The 24,472-nt window shown below is 36.2% G+C and overlaps 1 protein-coding gene across 5 annotated transcripts in view; it reads left to right on the top strand.

Moving 5' to 3' along the window:
• The window catches only part of PLXDC2 (plexin domain containing 2), a 266,745-nt gene that overhangs the window by 66,037 nt on the left and 176,236 nt on the right, over positions 1–24,472 (top strand). The window contains exon 1 of one of the 5 annotated variants that reach the window (XM_030491713.1): positions 7,261–7,384. The exons of the other annotated variants lie outside the window; for them this stretch is intronic. The gene's annotated coding sequence lies outside the window, so the exon portion shown is untranslated. Of the gene's footprint in view, positions 1–7,260; positions 7,385–24,472 lie in introns of those variants that run through there. 5 annotated transcript variants of the gene reach the window in all.

Raw genomic sequence — 24,472 nt, 5'->3', positions numbered from 1 at the left:
TTTTCATTCTGGGGGCAGGGTGGAAACAGTGGGGGAGGAGAGTCTCAAAGAATTCAGTAATCGAATTAATGAAAGTCTAATAAGAGGAAAGAAGGCTGCATCTTGCTTCTTACTGACTTTCACCACATCCTCTTCAGTCACAGAAAAATGTAATGTTCCGCTTTGTTCTGCAAATATTGTTAAGGTCATTCATTTGCCCCTTTTAACTTATTATAAGGCATTCATGCAGTGGACTTTTAATTAAAAAAATAAAAGGCAAGGCTCAGCCTTTTTTATTTGGACTACTCAGTTTGCATTTCAATATTTTTTTATGGATGCCTTCTTGAGCCCTTAGTTGCATGTTATTTACATCCTTTGCCTCTACATTTTGTCATTATTTGAAGTGAGAGTGGATCTATCTCATTCAAATTCAACACACTTTTCTGTTTAAAAGTCCCACGCACCTTTTTCTTCAATCTGGTTATACAGGAGCAGAGAAATAACACTTTCAGCAACAGAGGCAGCATTCATGAAAAATGAAACTAGGTGCTGATTGCAAGAGATAGAGCCCACAACAAGCCTCTTTAAGTTATATGGTTCTCACTGATTTAATTCCTGAAAGAGGAAAGAATTCACAATTAACTGCATGGAAATTGAAAGGTCTTCAAGACTGTCTGTGTCGTATCTGGTCTCAGAGTTATGTAGCGACATTTACCTCCTTGCTGAGTTTTCACTTCCAAGCAGTTTAGCTGTACATATGTGTCTAGTTTATTGCTTATTTTACTTTTCCTTGCCTTTTTTGTTTTCCCCAACCTGATTCCCCAGGATGTTATTTCTGGTAGTGGAATGCAGGGTTTGGATGAATGACTCCGCAGGGGTTCTCCTGCTCAGTATTCTGTAGGGGTTCTCCTTGAAACCCTTTAAAACCCACTGGCAGTGAGCAGACACCACTGACATGTGACCCCACAACAGCTTTCCTCTGGTGCTGTACAATGCCCTCTGGAATATTGTTACTAATTTTTATTTGTTAAACTCTGACACTGTGCCAGACACAAATAGCAAGCCAGTTCTGGTTTCAGAGAGCCATAGACCAGAGAGACATAGAAAGATAAAATGTATGGGGAGACTCAAGAGGCAAAAGAAATTTGTATGTAGCTGTGATGTGTATGTTTAATGCATCAACACACTGTCAGAGACCCCTGACCACGCAATCAAATTCCAAACAGATTTATAGCAAGTGACTTGCAGTAGGTTTAGCAGCAATGCGTTTCTATCTGAATAAAGATGTTAATAATAAAGAGGAAAGATGCTGGATGAGAAGGAGCTTAACTTCAATGAGCTGGCAAGTGCTATCTTAATAAGTCCAAACTTATAACTGAGTATAACAGTGCAGTTTTCATATTGTTTAAATGAGGGTGACCTTCTTGTGACTTTCATCTACCCAACACCAAAAGCTGATGTCTTGGGTTTTTACAAATCTTTTGTTTGAATTTTGCATTACCTTATTTCCTTTCAGAAATGACAGTGAACTGTATTTACCAGTTCTGTAATATATATTTATCACCTTATATATAAACTATTTGCAGGTACCTATGTAATGAGCACTATTAATCCTTTATAAAGATATGATTGCTTGCCACATTTTCTTTTAAATGCTTTATCCTCTGCCCTTGTCTGCTTGCTCCACATCTGCTCTGTTTATATTCTTACTACTCCCATTATCAGGGAGTTTCTCACTGCCTTGTAGAAACATGCTAAGTAGCTTGATTAATGTTTGTCATATGCAGTTCTTTTTTTTCCTTCTGCTTATACAATATCATTGTACTTTCAAGGGGGTTTTGTAAATTAAGTGTGCATCATATATATGCTATAAAGGAGTGCTTATCGCACTTGGGATGAAGCAAGATGGTGAGTTTTTCAGCTCCCACTGAAGCTTGTTCTAGTCTGAAAATTGTCTTCTGCCTAGCAGAGCTCCATTCAGTTGTGATAAACTCTTTTTCTGTCTATAGCTATAGCAGGCTTGTTATGAAAGGAGATCATCAGACTTCTTGGCTATAAGAAATAGCACGTGGAAGTTGAGATGGCATTTTAAAGTTTGTCACTGTAGAAGTAAAGGTCACTATCATGTTTGTCTTAGAGTTTCTTGTTAGTTGATTGCTCAGATTGCTCTGTTTTAGACCAGATGGCAAGAACAAAGGTGGCACATTGGGAGGAGAAGAAAAGAAAGTACCAATATACATGATTTTTTTCATTTATCCCCAGTCATGGCGTATGCCTAAACATGGTCTATTCCATTGTCCATTGCTTCCAAAGTCTCATATGTCCTTAGGAGATTGTTATTTGCATGAGTATCACTTCAGTTTTTCTAAAATCGAGTATATGTTTTTTCATGTCTCTATGATTCGTAGTTTTCCATTCATTCTTCATGGGACATAAAGAAAAGCTTTAGAGAAGCTGCAAATTTCCAACTCTACAGTATCAAATTTCCTGTCATTTTCCTCATTCTCCTGGTACATTATGGTAAGATTTATTTTTTTTTTTTTCTATCTATTTTTGCTATAAGAAGCACTGATTTTAACCATGATTGAATTTTTTTTTTTTTTCCCATAGTGGTTCATTATGAGTACATTCAAGCCCCTGGGTAATAATAAAAAAAAAAAAGATAAAAGAACGAAAAAAAAGTCTAAGACTAGGAAAAGTCAGTTTACATTTAGCAAGAAGAAGAGTATTTACATGAAATCATTTCTACATTGGAATTTTTCAGTAATTTTTACATTTGTTTGAGATTTTACCTTTTGATCTGTAGGGCAGGGATTACAATAAATCTGTTATGCCTGATGCCAGTAATTCATGCTGAATGAATGGACTGTGATGGATTGCTTTGCTTCAACAACCAAAGAAAACAGGTGAAATTTTTTATCTTGAGACTTAATAAGAGATGATGAATGAGAACCTCTGTGGAACAAGAAGTAAGGTGTGCTTTCCTAGGGCGTACTATAACGCTGAGCAATTCATGTGAATATGAGGAAAAGCAGGCAAGTAGCTCTATAGAAATACACACTTTTCCAAATAGAGACAGCAAGGCATTCAGTGGAGCAAGACTTTGTATGAACTGGTCTCCAAAATGATAATAGCTGGACTAAATGAAACCTCTCTTCGTCACGGCTTGTTCTCTTTTGCTCTATTTGTAAGCCTGCAATAGAGCAGCTTTTCCAAATTTCATACTTAATTTAGATGAACTGAAAAGGTGTTGGCATTGTTTTGCGTACAGACTTTCTCTCTTCTGTGGGAAAATGATTATCTAAAATGCAGTTTTGGGCACTGAATTTCTGCTAGTCCCAAGCTGAGACACCATGACATTTTAATTTTAGGCTCTGGTAACCAGTATCTTGCAGTTCCCAAGTCCGTTGAATGTTTTGATAGATTCAGTGTCTGGCCTAGCTTTAAGAAATTGTTTCCAATTATAGTCTTGCCACAGCAAAACATGAAGATCAGCATTGTCAGGCTTGCTCCTTGCTAAAGGCATTGGACCATCTTTTTTGCTTATGGGAACCGAGTCTTGTATCCCTGCACTGGAAGCCTAGTAATAGAGGTTACAAGAATTTGCACACATTCAGTACTCCCACTAGAAGTGCTATTAAATTAAATAAACACTTCTTAATAAGAGCTAAAAGTACAACACAGAGAAATATGCCAAATTGCTTGGAGTGATATAAAAAGCCCAGTGCATCCCTACAATATCCCAGTATAGATGGAATTTACTCAGTTAAATCAATAATGTGCAGTCTATGTTTACACACTGGCAGTCTCCATTTAATGAATGAAATTGTTTTATTCATCAACAGGCCAACACACTGTGCACAATTAAATAGTTTCTTTAGAGTAGTCTCTGGGTTTTTTCCCTTCTTTCTACCCACCCTCAATCTTTCTTGCTTCCCTGTAAATTTGATGAAAGGAATTCTGCCTCCTTACAACATGTGCTCAGTAGGGATGGTGAGGCTCCCGGTTCCTCTTGGAAGGCACTGCAGACTGAAAACCTGAACTTGCGCTTCTCCCCTTGGTATTGTTTGATTGCCTGTGCTTTGCCCTGAAACATGGTAAAAACCACCACTGACGGATAGACTGCATTCATTTGTACATAGAACATTTTAAGTAGAGGATATATTCAGCATAATGCTCCCTTAATTAATGTATCTGAAATCACCAGCTTTAGTGCAGCATTCAGAAATGTGTATTCATTAAAAAAATTTAATAACTTGATGATACAGCTTTAACTGCATGAGTGGTTTAAACATGCAGACACATCTGCCTTTCAAAGAAGGTCAAACCTGAGACACTTTCAGGTGTTCATAGTCATCTATCCTGCTTCTTTTTTTCTATGCTTTTGTAACCAAGGCTGACGGATTTTTATGTCAGCACAGTAGTATGTTAGTAATTTTAAAACCAATTTGCCACTCCAAGAGGCAGGATGACCCACTAGGTAAAATAGTGAACAAGGACTTGACATAACTGTGAGATTTGCTTTGTTGTTTTTTCCCTATATGATGTTTACCAGATTACAGTGGTCAAGATCAGCAAGTCCGTATAACTTGCATGCATAAATTTATTGCTGGGTATGAGTCTGACCTACTCTTTGGAAGTTGTTTCATGAACTGCCTATGGAGCTGGGTTAGCCTGAGTCTAATCAGTTAATTATCTAGGATCCCCTTGTAACTAGTGGGGAGAGGTAAGTACTGCCACGTGTGATTCTAAAGTAGGTGTGTGAAATGCTGGGACCAGTAAACTTCTGGTTGTGCTGGCATGTTGTCTTTAAACACTGCAGAAGCTGAGGCATCTAATTCATACTAAATATAGCTAGTAACTTTGAGTTGCTGAAGTTAAGTGAAATGAATCTACATCTCTTTTTGTTCTCCTCAATGTTTAGGATGCTAGGTGAATACTGTTAAGATAAAATCACTAGAAATTGTGTAGTGCTTACATCAGTGATTGAGACTTGGTAGTATTTTCAGCTCTCCTGTCTCTGTAAAGTCCGAGCACCTGTATGTCTTAGCTTTAGACATGCACAAATACTCACAGTGTTAGGAAGGTGGAGAAAAGATGATTTCCTGGGGCTGGTTCAGCTTTAACCAAACTTAATGCATGTAATTCAGTATGCCTGATTTTCCAAAACTTAGTTATAAAACTATTGTCATTTGTATTGGGTTGAGGTTTTATGTGTGTGTGTCTTAGGTAATTCTAAGAAGGATATACCATAGGGAAATCATAGATTAGTGCTTTGGGGTATATGTCATTCTCAGACACCAGGGAACATTTTGGGAGGCTGAATCACAAAGAATCCAGTAATTTTGTTTTCCTCAAAATTCAAGCATTTCTTTAAACTTACTCTGTGTAAGTTTATTTGGCTTCAAGAAAAGTATTACAGCATACAAAATTTTTCCTTAATGATTGCCTGTCACTGTATTATGACATATATTTATCTTAACTTTCAGTAACTTGCTTAAGCTGTCTTCAAATTTTTGAGCTGTTCTAGAGGCTGGCAGAATAGGCCAGCTGTACAAGAGTAAGGTTTTCAGTGCATATGGTGTTTAACATCTGATTCTTGATTTTTAAGGGCATTGGTAATTACAGCTTTAGGATGTACAAGAAATTCCCATCATAATTACATTAAATCTAGATTGCAACATTTTCCTTTGCTTATGTTTAAGCCGTGGCTTTATTTTTCTTTTTGCTTTGATTTCTCTCTTCTTTGAGAGAGTTGAATCCAGTAAAATGCTGCCACTTCTAAGCCAACTGAAGCTAGCTGTGATTGTTGATGCTCAGAGTGTGACTGATGGTGCTGGTACCTAGCACTGAGCAGAATCAGCTCCCCTGCATGTGCTAAATCTCCTCATGGACTATTTAATCTGCAAACGAAGCTGTTATCTTCCAGCAGGAGTTTTCTCTAGGTTCCGTTTCTAAAAGCAACTGTGAGAACAGATAAGGAATGATACCAGAGAGAAATAAGAAATGGGAAAAGAAAGAAGTGAGAACAAAAAATGGGATATGTTATAGAAGAGCAGATAAATATTTGAAAGAGAATAGTTATAAAACATTAAAATTTACATTCTTATTCTCCTAACTCTTACAATCACAGCAGATCTTACGCATTTCTGTTATTTTATTATATAAATTAATACATACTGGTGCTTCAAATGAGCTGACGGATCTTGCTACTTCTGCCAGTGAGCAAACATGTGAGGTATAATATTTACCTTGAAGAACATGCAAGCTAGTCAATGAATCCATCAGAGAAGGTGGCTATTTCAAAAATCAGTTTGTTTTGGTTTATTTTGTTTTGGTTTATTTTCCAATAGAATGACAATGGATGCTTCCAAGTGTGGGTTGTTTGGGTTTTTGTAATTGTCAGGAGCCTTGGTGTTACACCTTTGTTTTTTCAAGTTGGAAAGATCAGAAACAAGAGGTTTAATACCAGATAACCTGCTGTGGAGAGAATATCATAGGTCTTTCACGTCCTTGGTTGTTGCTTTCATATTCATCACCTATGTGACTTAACATGAGGCTCATCAAAATTGTTTGGGTTGTTTTTTTCATTTTAGCTGTTTTACACTTAAAAATATTCTTTTTCCTCACAAGGAAGAGGTTGTTTCACACTTTCCTGTTTTCCCACCTGATATTGGGATTCTTCCCTCAAACACCTGTGATTTCAGGAGAAGGTGAATTGATACACAGATTTGTTGTGATGACATGAAATTTGGTCATTATTCCCAAGCAACTTTGCTAAAGGCAATATGGAGGAAATGTGGTTTAACGTCTCATTGGTTTTGCCTCTTAATTTTAAGAAAAAATATTACTTCTATAAATTTAAGCAATATTTCCTGAACCAGGGAATTAAATACTGACATATTTATAAAATACATACCATATTTATGTGTCTTATGGAGCAAATTTTGAGGTCAGTTTGGCACTTCAGAGTCACCCAAGGGTTTTGTTGTTAATTTCAGTGGAACAAAATTGAAGAGTTTAAGAACAGGTATTCCTACTGGCAAGTTGCTACCTAGAAAAGCATTTTTGAACACTGAAATTACGCTGTATTGATTTACTGATTTACTGATCAACATTTCTTTAGCTTTGGACACTCTCTACATCCATGGCAAGATACATGATTTAGAAAGTACTCTACTATGCTTAATCCTCTGTAGGAAGGAATAATGCAAGCAACTAAAAATAAATTAGTAAGGTATAGTCTTATTTCAGCATCAGATCTCCTCTGTGTCATAACAGGTGAATAATGAGGAACATCAAGGCAGCATTTAAAAACTTTGTGAAGACAGGAAAGACACTTGGCAAAATTAATCTAGGGAAGAAAAGCAAAGTAGAGGAGAAAGATATGGAAGAGGAAATTAGTGTAAGTACAAAAATATTTTCTCTGTATTTTTTAAAGACTGTTTAAAAGTTTATAGGGCTCTTGTATGAGAATTTTAGGTTTATAGCCTCTGTGGACAGTGCCGGAGAACATGAGGTAGCTGTATTTTTAAGTCTTCTATGTGATGTGTTTGTTGTTTGCAATATGCTATAGTTTTTGCAAGCACTTATTTTGTGAGCAAAAATCTATTCTTCATAAAACTGAAACCTTGTTAAATATTTTGATAGGTGATGCTTTGCATCATGGCAGAAGAGACTAAGTGCCTCACCTGCTGGCCATTGTTCTTAGCACGTTGTCAACACAGAGTCCCTCATGGTGTGCACGTTCTGTTCAAAATCTGTTTTCTGATTTAATAAAAAAAGATTTTTGTTAAGGGGGTTGTAACTAGATGATCTTAAGGTCCTTTCCAAACCTAACTATTCTATGATATGTATTCTGTTCCCTGAGGAAGTGAAGTATACAGTGATTAGTATCTCAAGCATCTATAAATATTTCCTCTGCTTTGCATCGTTTTGCAAATAGTAAGTTCCACAACATTTTTCTAACATACTATATGTTTAGTATTTTCTGCTTATCTTCTGTATTTGAGTCCTTCCTGCTATATTGTTTACACATGGCTAAAATGAATTGCCTAACATTACACATCACCTAAGCCCCCTGCATAAGGCTTTGAATATGTCCACTCAGAAGATGAAGATGACTGCCCTTTGTATGGGCATGCACAACTTTAAATTAATCTCACTAGCTCCCATGCCAGCAGAAGTGCAAGTACAGCAAATGCTTTCTGATTCAAGAACACACTGATCCTTAGCACACCCCTGTAGCTACCTTGTCTTTGGTAACCAGGTTGGCTTAGATTAAAGCTATCATGTTCCACAACTGCAGACAAAAATCTTTATGCTTAGAATTTATTTTTATTTTTACCTAGGTCAGCTCACATGCACCATTAGCCCACACATTAGCATCTGAATGACAGGAAAATTCATTCAGCTGCTAATGTTTGCCTAGCTGCTTTATTACTATTATTATTAGTATTATTATTGTTCATCGTCATCATCATCAAAAAACCCCTTTATTATGAATTTAATACACCTGGCTCACAAGCATTTTTTGGACACCAAATAGGTTTTCTTCCTTAATGCAATTCATACAATATGTATGAAAGTGTTCGAACCAGTGCCAGAAACACAATTTCTAAACTTTTTGAGGATAGACCTGGAAATTAGTAAGATAACATAGAATTTTGAACACGATACTTTTAAACTGATGTGTAAATGAAATCAGAGCTTACCCCCAGTCATCTGAATGGTGATTCTAGCTTTTAAATTCAAGTTTAATAAACTTTGGACTTTAGAAATATGACTGGTTTTAGAATCTTTTCAATAAAACTTTTTTAAAACACCCTGGGCCATGCTATTACTTAATGCATCTCAAAGTAGTATTCCTGAAAACAGATTTTCTTATAGTATCCAAACTGAAAAAAAAAAAACCAAACCAGAGCCTGGGAGATAAGGAATCAGAGTGAAGGAATCAAGGTGGCACATTTATGTAAACATCACCTTTTTATTGTAAAAATACTGCATCCATGTTGAGGTGTGTCGCAGACAATCCATTCAGATGTTAAACTTCAAAACATGTAGGAGTGCTTAAAAGGTATAGATTAACAGCTCAGAAACTCTCTTGCATTATTCTATTTATCTGTTTTCTATTTATCTATTTATTTATGGATTAGTATCAAACACAGAGGTTTTATTGTTGCATTTGTGTTTCAAACTGAAGAATAGTGTAAGACTCCAAGATAGGGAAGTAGATACCCTATGTTTTGATGCTTGGGATCCTGCATATGTCATGAAGATCAGACCTTTAGATGTCCACAGTGCTGGGTCAGGGCAATTGCAAATAATAATCTAGGAAGGGGCCTGGCTGGTTCATGATTTAGGTAATCTTGAGTAATTGAATGTAGTTACCTAACATGGGTTTTTTCCACTGTGGTGGCCAGAAATCTACAATATTAATGGCTTAGGAACTATTTCCCTTTACTTACATTTTTTAAAGTATTAGCCTTTTAATGAAATGCATATTTGTATTTAGTTCTCTGATTGTCAATGGAAAATACAATTCCACTGTAAAGAAAATAGACAAACCAGAATGAAACAGCTTACCTGCCCTCTTGTTGCTAAAAGCGGCGTGCAGTGGATAGGTGCCAGGGAACATTGTGAGGATCTCTGAGCTGTTGCCAAGGGAACTCCAAGTTGCACATTGTAAATGTTGGGTTCTTTTCCTGAAAAGAGAACAAATCTCTCTTGGAAATTTTGGCTGTGTCTTTGGTTAGAATAGTGGCGAAGTCTTAAATTGGAGAACGCAAGACCAAGCAGGCTCCCATGTTGGCTCTGGAGTTAGCATGTTTGATTCAGAATCAAATGCAGAGACCAGAGATGTAGATGAAATTCAGTACAAATAAGTGCAAATTAATGCTTATGTGTGAAAAAAAGCAATGCTAACTTCACAAATAGAATGATGGACCTTGAGCTGCTGACCATTACTGCTGAAGAGCAAGATCTGAGTATTATTGTGGATAGTTCTATGAAAGCTTTAAATAAATTTACAGGAGTGGTCCAACACCAGATAGAAATGAAGGACTTATTAGGAAAGTAATCATGACAGCATCTCTGTGTGAGGCACAAGGCAATTGCACATAAAATACTGTGTGATGTCCTGGTCTATCTGTCCCAGAAGGGTGTAGTAGAGCTTGAAAAATTTCAGAGAAAGGCACCAAGGGTAATCCAAGGCTGTTATGCTTGTTACTATGTTTTCATTTTCTAGTGTTATCACAATTTCTACAACAGGATAATAGATCAAAATGGATTGCCTTAAAGCCAAGAAAGAGGTTGTGTTCCAACTGGTGGGGTGACACATTCATCTTATGATAGGAATCCTTCCTCATGCATTGTCTAGATAGAGCTGTCAATAAATAATACTGCAGTAGCTTCTCAACTGAAGTATTTGCAATTTCAGGTACTGTGCATCAATTTTGCTTTATCCTAAACATGTTATCACAGTCCTATCTTGCTCAAGTAGGATGTTTCTTTTAATCTTTTTCAGAAAGAAGGATGCGTTCCCCTCTTTTTATTTTTATCTATGAGTAGAGGGTCTCTAAGAACCTTGCGTATTTCAACCATAAAGCTTAATTTTATTAACTGGGCTTACAAAAGGATTTCATCTGAGGTTGTGAGCTTTTAAATATCTGTGTTTGTACAACTCAGTTATAGACAGAGAGGCCTCAGGTGAGTAGCGGTGGTAGTGGTGTGTGCTTTTAATAAGTCTGGGTTTCCTTTTAGCTGTAAATTTGCTGTGAAAAAAACAAGCACCCAAACAGCACTTTATCGTCTATAGCAGTACATTGTTAGCAGAACACCTCAGGCACAGGGGAGATGTGATTTTCTACTTAATAGAAGCACCAGCAGGAAGAATTCTCAATCTCTTTTTGTGTTTGGTTTTTTTGTGGTGTTTGTTGTTGGTTTTTTTTCCTTTTCTATAGTATTTTCATCAGGCATAGGAAATGTAATAAGCAATTACTAACAAACACTTCTTTAATTGTTCATTTTAAAGTTCTGAAATAGAGATGAAAGACATGCTTTAGGTTTTGCCTTTCTTTGTATAGCCTACAAGAAATCTACTGTATTTTTGTTGTTGATTTTGTTTGTCTCTAATACCTTTTTCCCCAAGAAACATGTAAAAAATTTGAGGAAATATGTTCTCTAGCTGAAACATTGTATAGTGGAGGCTGCAAAATGATTATTTTAGCTCAGGCTTACATTCTTATAATGACAAACCATAAAATTATAATGAGCTGATATCGTCCTATGCATGAGTACTTTCTGAACATTCGTTTTGCCTAGAGCCAATCCCCAACATAAAAAAAAAAAAAAAAAAAAGAAAAAGAAGAAATAATGAGAACAACACAGTAAGCATACTGTTTGAGGTAGACTCTTTTTAGAAAGGCATCTGAGTGAACCACTAGAAATCATTGCCCAATCACCTGAAACGTAAGTTTGCTGAAATGCAAAATCAGTTGCTGATAGAAATATCCTAGTCTTCATGGGAAGTATTTAATTTCACTTTATTCAGTGAATTCTGTTCAGCGAGTTGTTACCTCAAATTTAAGAAAAATTTGAAATTAGAAAAGACTGAAAGTTGGTGTTATTTTTAATTTTGAGTCTGTGGTTAAAATACGAGAGAGGATACTGCTTACTAGTTCTAAAATTTTAAAGACTGGGTTAAGCAAAATCAATACATTTAAATTGTAAAATATGGATAGTACATCCTTTGCATTTGAAATTATTTATTTAACAGTGTAAACTTAGGTAGATTTTATTTTTTTTTAATGTCTCTAGTGCACTTAAGTGTTTAGATTAAATAATTTGAGTGAGAATCATTTCATCTGGCATTTGCTGTTGGATTCCAAGCAAAAAGTTTGCCTTCATTTTTATTCAGTGGGAGAAGATAGCCACTACAGATTGGCAAATCACCTCACAATTAAAAAGAGGAATCACTCACTAAAGGTGCCTCCCACCTTGTATGACTGGAAACAACCTAGGCTGTGACTAGGTGCTTAACTTTCAGATGGATGAAGTTAAATCTACTAAATTAGTATTTTCTGGTTAGCTTAAATGGAGATACAATTTTCCAGCCATATGCATAGACCCAAATAAAGAATAAAATTTAAACGTTATCTTGCTAGTAAGAAATACTCCATTCACTATTTTCACACTTAGTAAAGAGTAAAAATCAAGAATTTGATTAAATTTGTCACTTTGTATGGGTATATTGTGTCTAATGTTCCTTGGTTGCAAAAAGAGATGAAAAATTATACCAGCCAAAAAGTCTCAGCTTTTCTTAAAAGAAAAAAAACCTTACAAATGAAAAACAAGATTAAACTCAAAGATTTAAGTCAAACTCTTCTGCTTACTGATTTAACTTCTGATTAAATTTGGTGATTCTAATAATTTTGATTTCAATCTGTATGCTCTGACATACGGTGAATTGTCCCATCAATTTTAATGAGTCTTTTTCATATGCAAAGCAAAACACCTGCACAAGTCTTTACAGGGAGTAGTCCTTGGAGCATAAGGTTTCTATTTTAATTGTTAGCTAATCTTGGTTTTAGTGTTAATTTAAAGTTTTGTATTTTCTTTAAAGACATAACATGCATTAACCACTTCATCTACAAATTATACCTCGGCAGTGGGATTGTTGAAGACTTTTTTTCTCTAAGTGACTGAAGTGAGTCAGAGGAAGATTTTGCTTCATTACTTTAACAGCTGGTCTGTAAATTAGGCAGAGCTTTAGGAAAGATGAGAGTAAAGAAGTAGAATATCTGTGCTTTTATAAAACCACTCCTTCAACTTCTAAGCCCATTAACAGGGAGAGAGACAGATTTTTTTTTTTTAACATTTGTCATTTCAGTACTGAAAGTGCCAGTACCAAGTAGCTGTGGAAATTCAAGTTCACGCTAGGACTGGAAGCCAAATTAGTTGACAAGTATTTGCACTGTATTTCTGATTCAAATAAATTCAATAATGTAGAGCATTTTGCTGGATTTACCTCTGGATTTCAAAGATCAAAGGACTAAATTGATGACATCTGACAGAATTTTATGTTTTGTCAATACGCTCGCTAGTACTCCTAACAAAGCTGCTCAACTTGTTAAGCAAAAATTTGTCTTCTGATAATGTCAATTCTTTAAGAAACCTTCAACAAATGCATTCATTTGTGGCATCGTCCTGAAATATTTAAGGTTAGCCTTTTCATAGTGGCAGTGAATAATGTAACGTGCTAGTTTCTTATGCCTCTGAAAATAGGCAGATATGCAATAGGAGGAATGAGCAGATTTTTTTTTTTTTAAACCTCATGTTTAAAAAGTAGGCCATGGAAGGAGAAATAAGAATTCAGAGGAAAAGACATCAGTGGTTTACTGTACATGTAAATGAAAAACATCAGGTAAGGTTCAGCTAGGCAACCTTCCATTATTAGGCTGAGAAAGACTGCAGTATGTGTGTATTCAATATATCAGCATGACTTTATGAGGAAAAAGTAAAAGTGCCTTTAGCTCTTAAACTGATATAAAAGGGTTGTTTTCATTTTAGACAAACAGGATTTTACAAACTTGTGGATACCTTGATGTGGCACCTGGCATTGAATGTGTTAGAAAAAGTAGCTTGAGCTGTCAGGGCTTTGAAGCAGAATATTTTTTTAAATGTAAGGAAATGTAGTGGAGATTTGATTTTACTTCATTTCTGAAACTGTGGGGTTTTTATGATGCACCATGAATAACCATTCTGAAAACAGCTCCAATAGATGTTGATACTGTTCCATTCTCAGCCGACTCATGTGAATGACTGCATATTTCTCAGCTATTGGTTCCAAAGACAGCAGCAGCTGATGTGAGGAGCTATATTTTTGGCACCCAATTCTGTTTTGTGTTTGCTGCAGGAAGCAATTATTCCCCTGCCTCGACATCCCTCGGTGGGTTCAGGTTATGCAGCAGTGCTCTGTCCTGCTTATTTTTACATACTAACAGCACTTCAAGTAATTGAGAGGAAAAAGGGAGGGAAATGGTCCTCTTATTTATTTTCTTATAAATCCCGCAAATGTTCAATAAAGATAGTGTGATGTTTAGACAACATGTGCTGTTGAAGTGTCTAAATATCTCAAATTGCGAGTGCTGTGGGATGAACTACAAAGCCTCCTCCAGCAGCATTCCTGCATGTGAGGAGCAACATTATCACTCCTACTACCTTAGTAAAGGTCCTGAGTTCGTGAAACATTTCTGGTCATATTTATGCCTGGTTTGCAACCTTCTAAGCCTTGTTAAAGAACATAAGAATTTCTTGCTAGTTAATCCCCAGAAGTTATAATTTGAATATGTGTATGTATTTATGCGTGTGCACTTGAAATGCAAACCTATTCCATGGTTTTTAGAATCCAGAGGTTATTTTATGTGACCAGCATTTAATCAATACCATGCTTGTGCCTCACTGATGTTGGCAGCATTACATGTGTTATTTTATGTGACCTGCATTTAATCACACATGATCTGTGATTCTTGTCAAACATGATAGCATTATAGAGAACCATTTTCACATTCTGTAATGTAGTAACAAGAAACCTTTGCACCAGTAGGACATATACTTATGTTTCCTGATTTTCTACGTCTAGGTAATTAGTTAATCCTGGAAATTTCAAGGAAAGGATGCTTCCCTTGCCTGTCAAACTCCCCCTATTTCAAAAATCAGAATGAAAGTATTTTACTTTCAGAGTTGATCTGGATGCAAAGATTCTCTTTCCCCATCTCTTCACCTCTCCCTCTCCCTTTGACCCTTTCCTGTTCTCACCTTCCCCCCTTTTCCCTTATATATATGGCTGAAATCTAAAAATTTGTTTTATAAAATATTTTACATCTGACCAAAAAAACCCACGTTTTTCTGAACGCTTCAGAAAATATAAAAGTATTTTTAGCTGTTTACTTTACTTGTTATAGCTTATTAATTATTTTACAGATATTAATTTTAATCAGGTACTTATTTTAATTCCTGATGTCAGAAACACCCCTCCCCCCCATTTTCCCTTAAAAAAAGCCTGCCTGTACTTAAATGACCTGAGGCTTGCAATAGTGATAATAATAGTAATATTATGATATTCATGTATTACACTGTACTTCTAAAACTGTGGTTTACAGCAAGATTCACTGGGGGGATTTCTAACATTCTCCCTCACAAGTCAAGCTTAATGTTATCTCTATAATTATCATGCTCCAAAGGTTTACACGAAAGTCATTTAACAAGTTCAGCAAATTCTAGGGCCATGTTTATGCTTGAGAAGCCTGAATTCTTGGTGGCAGGTGCCATTTAGGTTTATGGAGCAGGACCTTTCACACGTTGGGTTCCTTAGTAGCTAATATAACAGTGATAAGTAGCTGTCAGCAACAAATTTGATAAAGTTGGCCTCTCTTTCTCAGTTCAGAGAAGCTTGTTGTCTTGTTGCTTACTCCTCAAACCAAATGTTTTTAGAATTTTTACATGATGTGGATCAACAACACATATTGCAAAATCGGAATGTATTGCTTATCTGTATTTGATCAGAGAACTTGTACAACATTTAATCAGATTTGTGCCATCATTTATACTCCTTGTAAAATGGGGCAATTACTATTTCTGTTCTAAGTATGCACTATATAAATGTTTTATCAACCATATATCACAAAGCTTGTAACATCACTGGTCTGAATTTTTTAGCACAAATAAAATATGCTTGAATTTTTGAGAATATTCCGCATTAATGCACTGTCACACATTGTTAAGTCTTATCAGGAGAAAAAAGAATTGGTTTAAAGGGCGTAATGATGAGCAGAGTTTTAATCTATGGTCATGGAGTGGTCTTTGCTGGCAGTAACTGGTTTCATTTTACTTTTTCCACATTTCTTTTACTGTTGGGGTGGAGCGGAAATGGTCAAGGCATGTTTCCAGAACCTGCTGCAATAATTAATCCTACTTTTTTTTCAAATTTTTCTTCATATTCTGTTCATATTTTACAGCTAACTAAATCTCATTAAATGGTATTCGACAAGGTAAATTAAAGTTTCACCTAAGGTGTATGCAGCGTACTTCATACTTTCTCAGGTAAAGACAAAGTATTGTCAAGAGTGGGAGTGTTCATCACTTCTCCACAGCCTGAGGTGCTCCTCAGTGAGTGGGTGTCTGTGAGTGCATGTAAGCATGTTTGCGATATGTCTAGTATCTGAGAAAAAAAGAATCATAATGACCCTTCCTAAAATGAGAACAAGTGTTTGAAATTATGACAGGTTTTTTTAAAAGCAAATTACTTGTTTCAGAGTGGATCAAAGCTTGGAGATTAAGTTGCTTAATCCTATGCAGGTTTTTTTCACGTTAATCCATTGCCTTATCTTGCCTTAGTTGCCTCAATAATTGCCACAACTTATGCCTGTATTGTCCTTTAGCAGTCACTTTTTATTCCAGCTGGACAGAAAAAGACCTGCTTCTTTTTGTGAAGAAGTAACACAAGAAGCGAGACCAGTACCCACTTCTTCTTTTGAGCTTCTTTTTCCACCAGGAGCACTTAGGTTTAAGTTCAAAAAAAGTTTCCAATGTGGCTTGTTGAAGTTATCAGGAGGACCCCATGCCAAGAAGCATTCTTGTTCCTTAGTAGCAAAAATGAAGCAGAGCTATACAAACACTAGGAAAAAAAAAAAAAAATAATGAAAAGCAGAAATAGGTGATAAGGAGAGCAAGAGAACAAACTGAAAATAAAGAATAGGCTGTGAAAGAGGGAGCAAGATGGGTGAAAACATGGCAGGACTGGTGCTATATAAATGGCAGGAAGGGACAGCCATCTTATCAGTCCACCATGGTCAGAGACTTCATTGGTGGATGAGACCAGCCGAGCAGTTTACATGTGAGGATCACTGAATTCAAACCACAGCTAAACCAAGTCCTCTGAAAGAGGAAAGGGTGACTACTTTTATGCACAGTAGAATCAATCATCTGTAGTACATCCAGTACCTACATTTTGATGTTAGCAACGAGGAATTATTTATTTTTAATGATGCTTTTTTAAAAAATAATGCAATTTACCAAAAAGGAAAATTCAGAAATCACTTATATTTGTATCTAGCAAGTCAGCAGTTGAATAAGGGGCACAGACACATGGACTTTTAGTGAATGAAGTGACAGAAAGACAGTGAGGTCAATCCTGTCAAGAGTTAGAAGTGTTTCCATCCTTATTTATACCAATAAGTTGGAACTCTACTTTTAATAAATTCTTCTTTTCTTATATTTGATACACTGCCATCTTTCTCAACTGCACTCTCAGAACTTACAGGAGACAGTGTTCACCTCTGCTTTAAGCAATGCATTTTCAATAATAAAATACATCTTTTTGTTGCCCTGGTTGTATCACTGCTATTTAGTATTAATTTACCTGCTTGATATTATTTACAGGATCAGTCAGAGTTGAAGAACAAGCTGTTAGGAAGAAAACAGAAAAAACACAGAACAGTTTCAAACACAAGGCGTCACCAAGAGAAATGGGGAGCCCCACAAGAGTACTGGGAGTGCTAATAATGGGGAAATGTCAACCTCCATGCAGGTGGACTAATAAAATCATGAGGCTTAGGCCTGAAAGAGAGAGAAAGCTTAAAAGTACCTCTTAACCCAAGAGAAAGGAGAGCCAGCCAAAACTTCTGGAAAGGTTTTTCTGAAAAATTGCTGAAAAACTGTTGCAGTAAGGTTATGATTCTTTAAATCTGACTTCATCTCAGCTACACTTGCAATGGACAATATTTGAATAAGATCTTACAGCCTGAATCATTGAACACATTCTGCTTTCCAGTGGGAGTTAGGGATACTGAACACTGAATCTTCTGAATATTTCTGAGTTCTGGACCAAACTACATAGGCCACTTACTTTTTAATCCATATAATCCTATAAATAACTAATATATTATTTTGGTGAAATACTTTTAACTATATTGAAAAATCTTTGTGTTTCAGAGAGAAGGTTTTTGGTTTTGAGGGCTTTTTTTTCAAGTACAGTATCTACAGGGTCTGTCTTATTTTCAGGAGTAGCAAACCAGAATTTTTCCTGATCCAGGCGAAGAAGAATCTGATCATAAGGGACCTTACATCAAAGCAAGATGTAAGATACATGATACCTACTGAGATACAGGATAGGGAGATAGTGGAAGGATCTGAATTAGAGTTGTGACATAGTGGACAAAGTGTATTGTGACTTACATGTGAGGAAACTGCAGAAGGACCATCTCTAGAAAGAGAAGGGCAGTATCTGGAGAGAGGTCATGTCCTGAGAGAGAGAGTCAGCACTTACTGGAAGAACCCATCACTTGAGCTCCCCTGATTTCAACTGTTCAACATGTAATGTGTTAAACAATCTTGTTTGTGAATATTAAAATATCTTCTTTGTCCCAGAAACTTTTTATCTTAGTTTAACAGCTTAAGCACAGTGTTCAGGAATTGTCAAAGAATAAGAGCACTGAACTTTGTTCGGGAAATATTAGATAAGACAAACCTGTCAGCACAGCTAGTTTCCTGTATCAGCCCTGCTAATCTAATAGTGCTTTTGAACACTGGAAACACAATTTGAGTTTTCTTTGCTTTGGCTTAGTTCCAACCATCTGAGAAATGTAGTGCTTTGCTCTTTTAAGTGTATTAAACTATTCTTGTGGAGTGAATTATGTTGATAGCTTGTTTTCTTGGAGGAGTAGGCAGCAATAAAAGTGATTTGTGACCTTTTTTTTTTGAAAAGGTGGACTTCAGACATCCAAACAATAGGGATTCATGCAACATGAGGCCCTTTCTCTTGCTCAAGTAGACTGCTATTAACCCTTATCACTGTCCCTTTTTTACAGACATTCTGAAGGTGGTGGTAAAAAGAAAAAAAAAAATCAAACAAAACCCTGAAAAATTTGGTAAGGACATCTGAATCACTTCATAGTCTTATAAAATGATCTCTGGGACTTGTGCAATGGAGAAAAGAGCTGTTAATATATGTAGAATTAATTCTGATGAATTATTTAACATATAGGAATATAGCGTATAATCTCTTTGAATAATCCTCCCATTTTAAAGCCTTCAGTTGTTTCGGTACTGAACAATGCTGGCTGACAGTACTGAGGGTTGTAATCTATTCTGATATGTCCTGTCTCATTCTAGCACATGTAAATTAAAAGCAAATTTATTTCTAATTAGCCAGATGAATCGCTCAAAGGACTAGGTCTGCCAGGTAGTGTTCAAGCTTTTAATTGCTTGTGATCTGAAGTAGAGGTTATACATCACTGATCATTTAAATATCTGAAAAATTAGGAAAGTCTTAAGTAAATGTAATGGACAGTCTGAGAAATGATGGCAGCTTGTGTTCAGAGCCATTGTAAGACACATGATCACCACAGTGTGTTGTGGCAATTAAATAAAGATGTGGTTTTCCCTATCAATTCTGAGCAAAAAGTTAGTAAGTGCAGGATTGTCAGAGTTTTCAGAGCCTGACATACTTTTACTTGACTTGATTTGAAAACATGACAGTGCCATCTCACTGGGTTACAAAGCCCAGTTTGGTTTGTGAGTAAACCAGGAAGCTTAGAACAGAAACCCAGTTAATCTGCCACGGTTCATGAAGGAAAGTTCAGAAGGGTCAAAGAAATAAATATGCTCCAGTGGTGATGTGATCATAAACTGTGGTATTTGAGGCACTTCTGGTACATGGAAACTAATTACATTGTGGAAAGAACTGGTAAAGCTTGCTTTCTGCAGTGCTGCACAGAGCTTTGGTCTTCTGTCTTCTGGAGGGATTAACTAAAACTGGGATAGGGACTGAAGGAAAAGCAAAACTAAACAGTGAATTGTTGAAAGAGAGAAGATTAAGAGGCCTTGGCTTATTTAGCCTTCTAAAATGAAGCTGAACTGTCTGATCTTCATGCATGGTTAGCAGTGTAAATAACATAGAGGAGAAGACCTATTTAAGCTAAAGAATAGTATTGGCACAAGCATAAGTACATATATACTACTTATATTTAAGTCAGAGTTTCGCAGAAATATAGAAGATGGTTTTGGATAGCTTTCTGCTGTGTTATTAAGACCAAACTACTGAACTACTTTCAGTATGATCAATTTATTTAGGGGCTTGTGAATCATGGAGCTGTTAAGTTTTTTACATTAATGAACGAGATAAAGAGACAGAATGATACCTTTGGGCCATCTTTATTTTTATGATGCACTCAACTGGATATATTTGTTCTATTAAAATTACAACAGGTTTACTTTACTTGAGGGCTAAACTCTCTTTTATTCATGATATGAGGCTGTTGTACACTTTAAAGCCATCTTTCTGTTTTTATTCCATGCCTCTTAGAGTATTCAAGTGCCTTTCAGAAACATGACTAATATGATTATAATGTCTTATACAAATTATTCTTTTTGTCTTTCTTATCGTCTTCAGACACACACACACAACATGCAAAAATATGTGGGAAGGCATGCTGAAAAACTGACTTTCTCATATCATGTGTGGGCAAGGTGCTGAGATTAAGCAGGCTTTCATGCCTTATTCCTGTATTGAGATCCATGTTCTGGTCAAGTTATAGGAGAGAGGAGTGTGGAGCACCCTGACTGTGTTCCTCAAACCAGCACCTAAGGAAAGGTTTTAGATACTCCAGCAATCGTTAAGGGTCATGTTTTCAGAGGCAGAAGTGTGAGAAGATGCAAGCAGACATACTGGGACTTTCAGAAGCATTTTTGTAAGTCTTTCATTTCAGTCAGCTGGAATTGAGCACTGAAAATTGAGCCACTGATCTGCCTCATTTGATATGTACCTAATTTGGCCAATTTCTCACTGAGATCCTTGAAGACAAAGGAAAAAATCAGTCTGACATGATATTTTATAAGAAATCAGCATCATGAAAGGATTAATGCTTGTAAACTTCTGAATGGTTGGGTTTTTTTAAATTATATGATTATATATATCTTAGGTCGATATTGCCTGTCGGCGTAACTGTAGTGTAAAGGAAGGTGTTTGCAGCAACCCATATTGCAGAGAAAATGCAATGTTTGCAGTCATAACAGCTGTAGTCTCTTGAGAACGCATAGTTTCATGTTTCTATGGGTTGCAGTGCTGTGCAAAGCAGAAATACTAAATGCAGGTATTGCTAAATCCAAAAAATTATTTGTCAAGATGGAGAACGTATGCTTAAATTCTACACTGACTCAACCAGATTTTTAAAGGATAGTGGCAGCACTTAAAAACAAACATCAGAAGAGCAAACTGATTATGAGCATACTGTTTCAGACTGTCACAACTGAAACTGTCATTCCTGGTTTCTTTTGGAATATATGTTTTGGGCATATATTCCACAGTCATGTGTAGCCTTAGAATTAATTTTCTAAAAGGAAGGAAGGTTGCAACAAACTGTTGTAGTGGTAGGAAAAAGCCAGGTACTAGTCAATTGCATAATTGCCATTATGATAAATAATAATGTACAAGGCCTCATGGAGGATCCTAACTCCTCTGTAATGTTCGAAGTTAACTAGTACAGCTGGCAGCAGCTTCATCTCGAGCTGAAAGACATCTGCATGTCTAACTGCAATGCCATCTGCATATCTTCTGGGAGTATGCAAGGTTAGACTTAGAGAGATGTAAGTGCTGGTACTTACAACAGTAATTTGGATAGCACTAGGGAGTTTTCATACTCATTGAATAAAATTAACTGAAAGAAGAGTGAAAAAGAAATGCTAACTCTCTTCCTAAAATATGAATCATTCTGTCCAAATCTAACCAGTGACAGCATAAGCTGAAGAGATAGTATTTCATTAACTGTCCGTTAATTGGCTTTATATTTGGTGTATGGTGGATAAAACTGCAATTGTTTTGATTGGGATTGGGGAAATTTATACTGCAACTGAAACTAATTCTTATCCTTTTTTAGCTCGCTTTGTTACGTTGCCAAAAATCAAATGGATGTAAATTGAATTATCTTCTAAATCTGTGATCTCTAAGTCAAGATATCTTGGTAGGTAACTTTGCTTTTCTGCTGCTCCTCCTTTAAATAATGGGCACTTCAATTTCTAATGCTGTCAAATTAGAAATGCCCCATCCACTGGAATTTGGAGAAAATAATTCAAAGTCGTCAAAAAAGCTAAAAGTGTCAAGAGATGAAAATGCACTAGATGTGAGGGGAAGCTCCCTCTCATTCTACAGTTTCTGGTTCCTGTTTTTAAAAAGGAGAATAAAACAAAATCAGACCAGTTATCACATTTCCTTTAATGTGAAATTCTGTGAATCTGCTGGAAAAAGTGGTGGTTGGACAAGGTTTAGTAATTGTGTGCAAATAGAAGTCGGCTCAGCAGAAAAAGTGATAATTGAAATTTTGGTTGGTCTACAGATGGTGTTTAAGAAGCATTACAAGTCTGACTCAAAACATGAGATAGTGAAAGTCTGGGTTTTTTATTTTCAAATGAAGAAACCTCACTAAAAATCTTAACTTCCATTTAGCTCAGCAGAACATCTTTGAAGCAAGAGGAATGACGCTGTTTTCCTAAAATGGTATAAAGCAGTCACCAAATAGTCATTAAAATATCTGTCCGTCCTTATCCTTCCAAACACATTTAGTAGGTTATAACTTAGGTTAGTTAATATATTAGTTAATATATTTGCATCATTAGGTTAGAACAACACATGGAAGACAAATTCAGGTCTTATTAAATTAATTGAAAATTCTCATTAACTTCAACAAAACCAGTATATGGCACTTCAGAGTAAACTGGCAATGGAGCAGCAGTTGCAGTCTAAATTTGTGTCTAGATTGCCCACGGATTTGAATCTATTTTAAATTTAAATCATCCCTGATTAATCCAAGCGGATAAATATACCTACTATTGCATTCGAACTCCATAAGAATATTGGGTGGAAGGCCAGGTTGGATGGGGCTTTGAGCAATCTGGTCTAATGGAAGGTGTTCCTGCTTATAGCAGGGAGTTGAAACTAGGTGATCTCTAAGGTCCCTTCTAACGCAAACCGTTCTGTGATTCTCCGATTGATACTGGGTAGCCCACTGTACTAGTCAGGTAATGTTCTGGTTAAAGCAGAAGCAGCATTGAAAAGCAACATCATGTAGCTAATACTCTTCACTCTAAATTACCAGTGTATGTAATCATACACTGTGTTACCTTATTCCCTTTATGCCTGTCATATACCAGTTAATCACCCCAAGAAAACGCCTCTTCAAACAATTCATCTTTCTTCCACATCAGCCAGCAGCTATTTTGAGGCTTGAAATAAGCTTTTGTCCTCAGTTGTATGTCCACTAATGTCAATAAAAAAATTACTGCTGAACTCATAGAAAGTAAAACAAAGTCATTAAGACTTCCCAAATGCTGGATTCCTGTTGTAGCAGTCACAGATGTCATTTTATCTCTGTTTTATTATGTTATATAATTGACAACAGGTAAGCGTTAAAGCAGGTGTCACTGCATGGTGCAGTTAGTTACACACGTGCTTCCAAGTTCTTTTCCTTTATGTGAAATGTAGTGCACTGTCCTGGGAAGTACAACCTGTAGCATTTGTCTGTTGTTTTATTAGACTTGGCAGAAACAGTAGTATTTCTAGAGAAATTTATATGACCACTACTAGAGCATGATTTTGTCATTGGCCTTTCATCAGAGCCTGTTTTAGAAGCAGAACTTCGGCTGGAAAATGGCCTGCTTCTATTGAGATGAAAGAAGAAATCTTACTGTCTCCCTTTGGTTTCAGTCAGATGCACTTAGAATATTACTTATTGATTAGAAGCTGTTCACACCAGAGTTAATCTGGCAAATTATTTCCTGGGTTAGACTAGTCTAGGTATGAAATTCCTATCTAAAAAGCTGTATTAGAGCTGTTTTTTTCAAATGGGCTTTGCATTCTCTCCTGTGAAACAGTGAGGTGTACAAGGGAGTATATCGTCTGGTTCTCAGAGCTGTGTTCAACTGTATGCCTTCGATTTAAATGCTTCCTAATACAAATGGAAGAGATATTTTACTCTTTCCATATCCTAGCAGATGTGAATTTAACCCATCAGTGCAGTCAAGGCATTTCCTTCAGTCTGTAATGCTCTAGATTTCTATCTGCAGCCTGTCTTCCCACTAGTAGAGTGAATATCAGTATTGACTGCTATTTTGGGAAACACTACCTTTTATCTTGTGCCTCTTACTAATACCGTGAGTTGGTTTCTGAAAAGTTATAATCATAGGTGTACAAGTTGCAATATGATGTCAGAATCATAAACTTCATGTTCAGAAGCCAAAAAGCCTTTTAGATACCAGCAATTACTTTGACATTTCTGGGATCATAGCATGCTATGATGATAAAGGGCAAAAGCAGGAAAGTAAAACACTTAAATAACGAGAAAGTGCACCTTTGGTTACTTGGGCATGGTCCAGAACATCTGAAAATGTGTTGCATACCTATATCTTCAGTGTGAAGAAACCTGTATTGAGAATGTGATTGTGA

This window comes from Strigops habroptila, chromosome 1 (genome assembly GCF_004027225.2).
Source record: "Strigops habroptila isolate Jane chromosome 1, bStrHab1.2.pri, whole genome shotgun sequence".
Classification (NCBI taxonomy): domain Eukaryota; kingdom Metazoa; phylum Chordata; class Aves; order Psittaciformes; family Psittacidae; genus Strigops; species Strigops habroptila.
The sequence above is the reverse complement of the archived record's forward strand: the minus strand, read 5'-3'. Positions and strand labels throughout refer to the sequence as shown.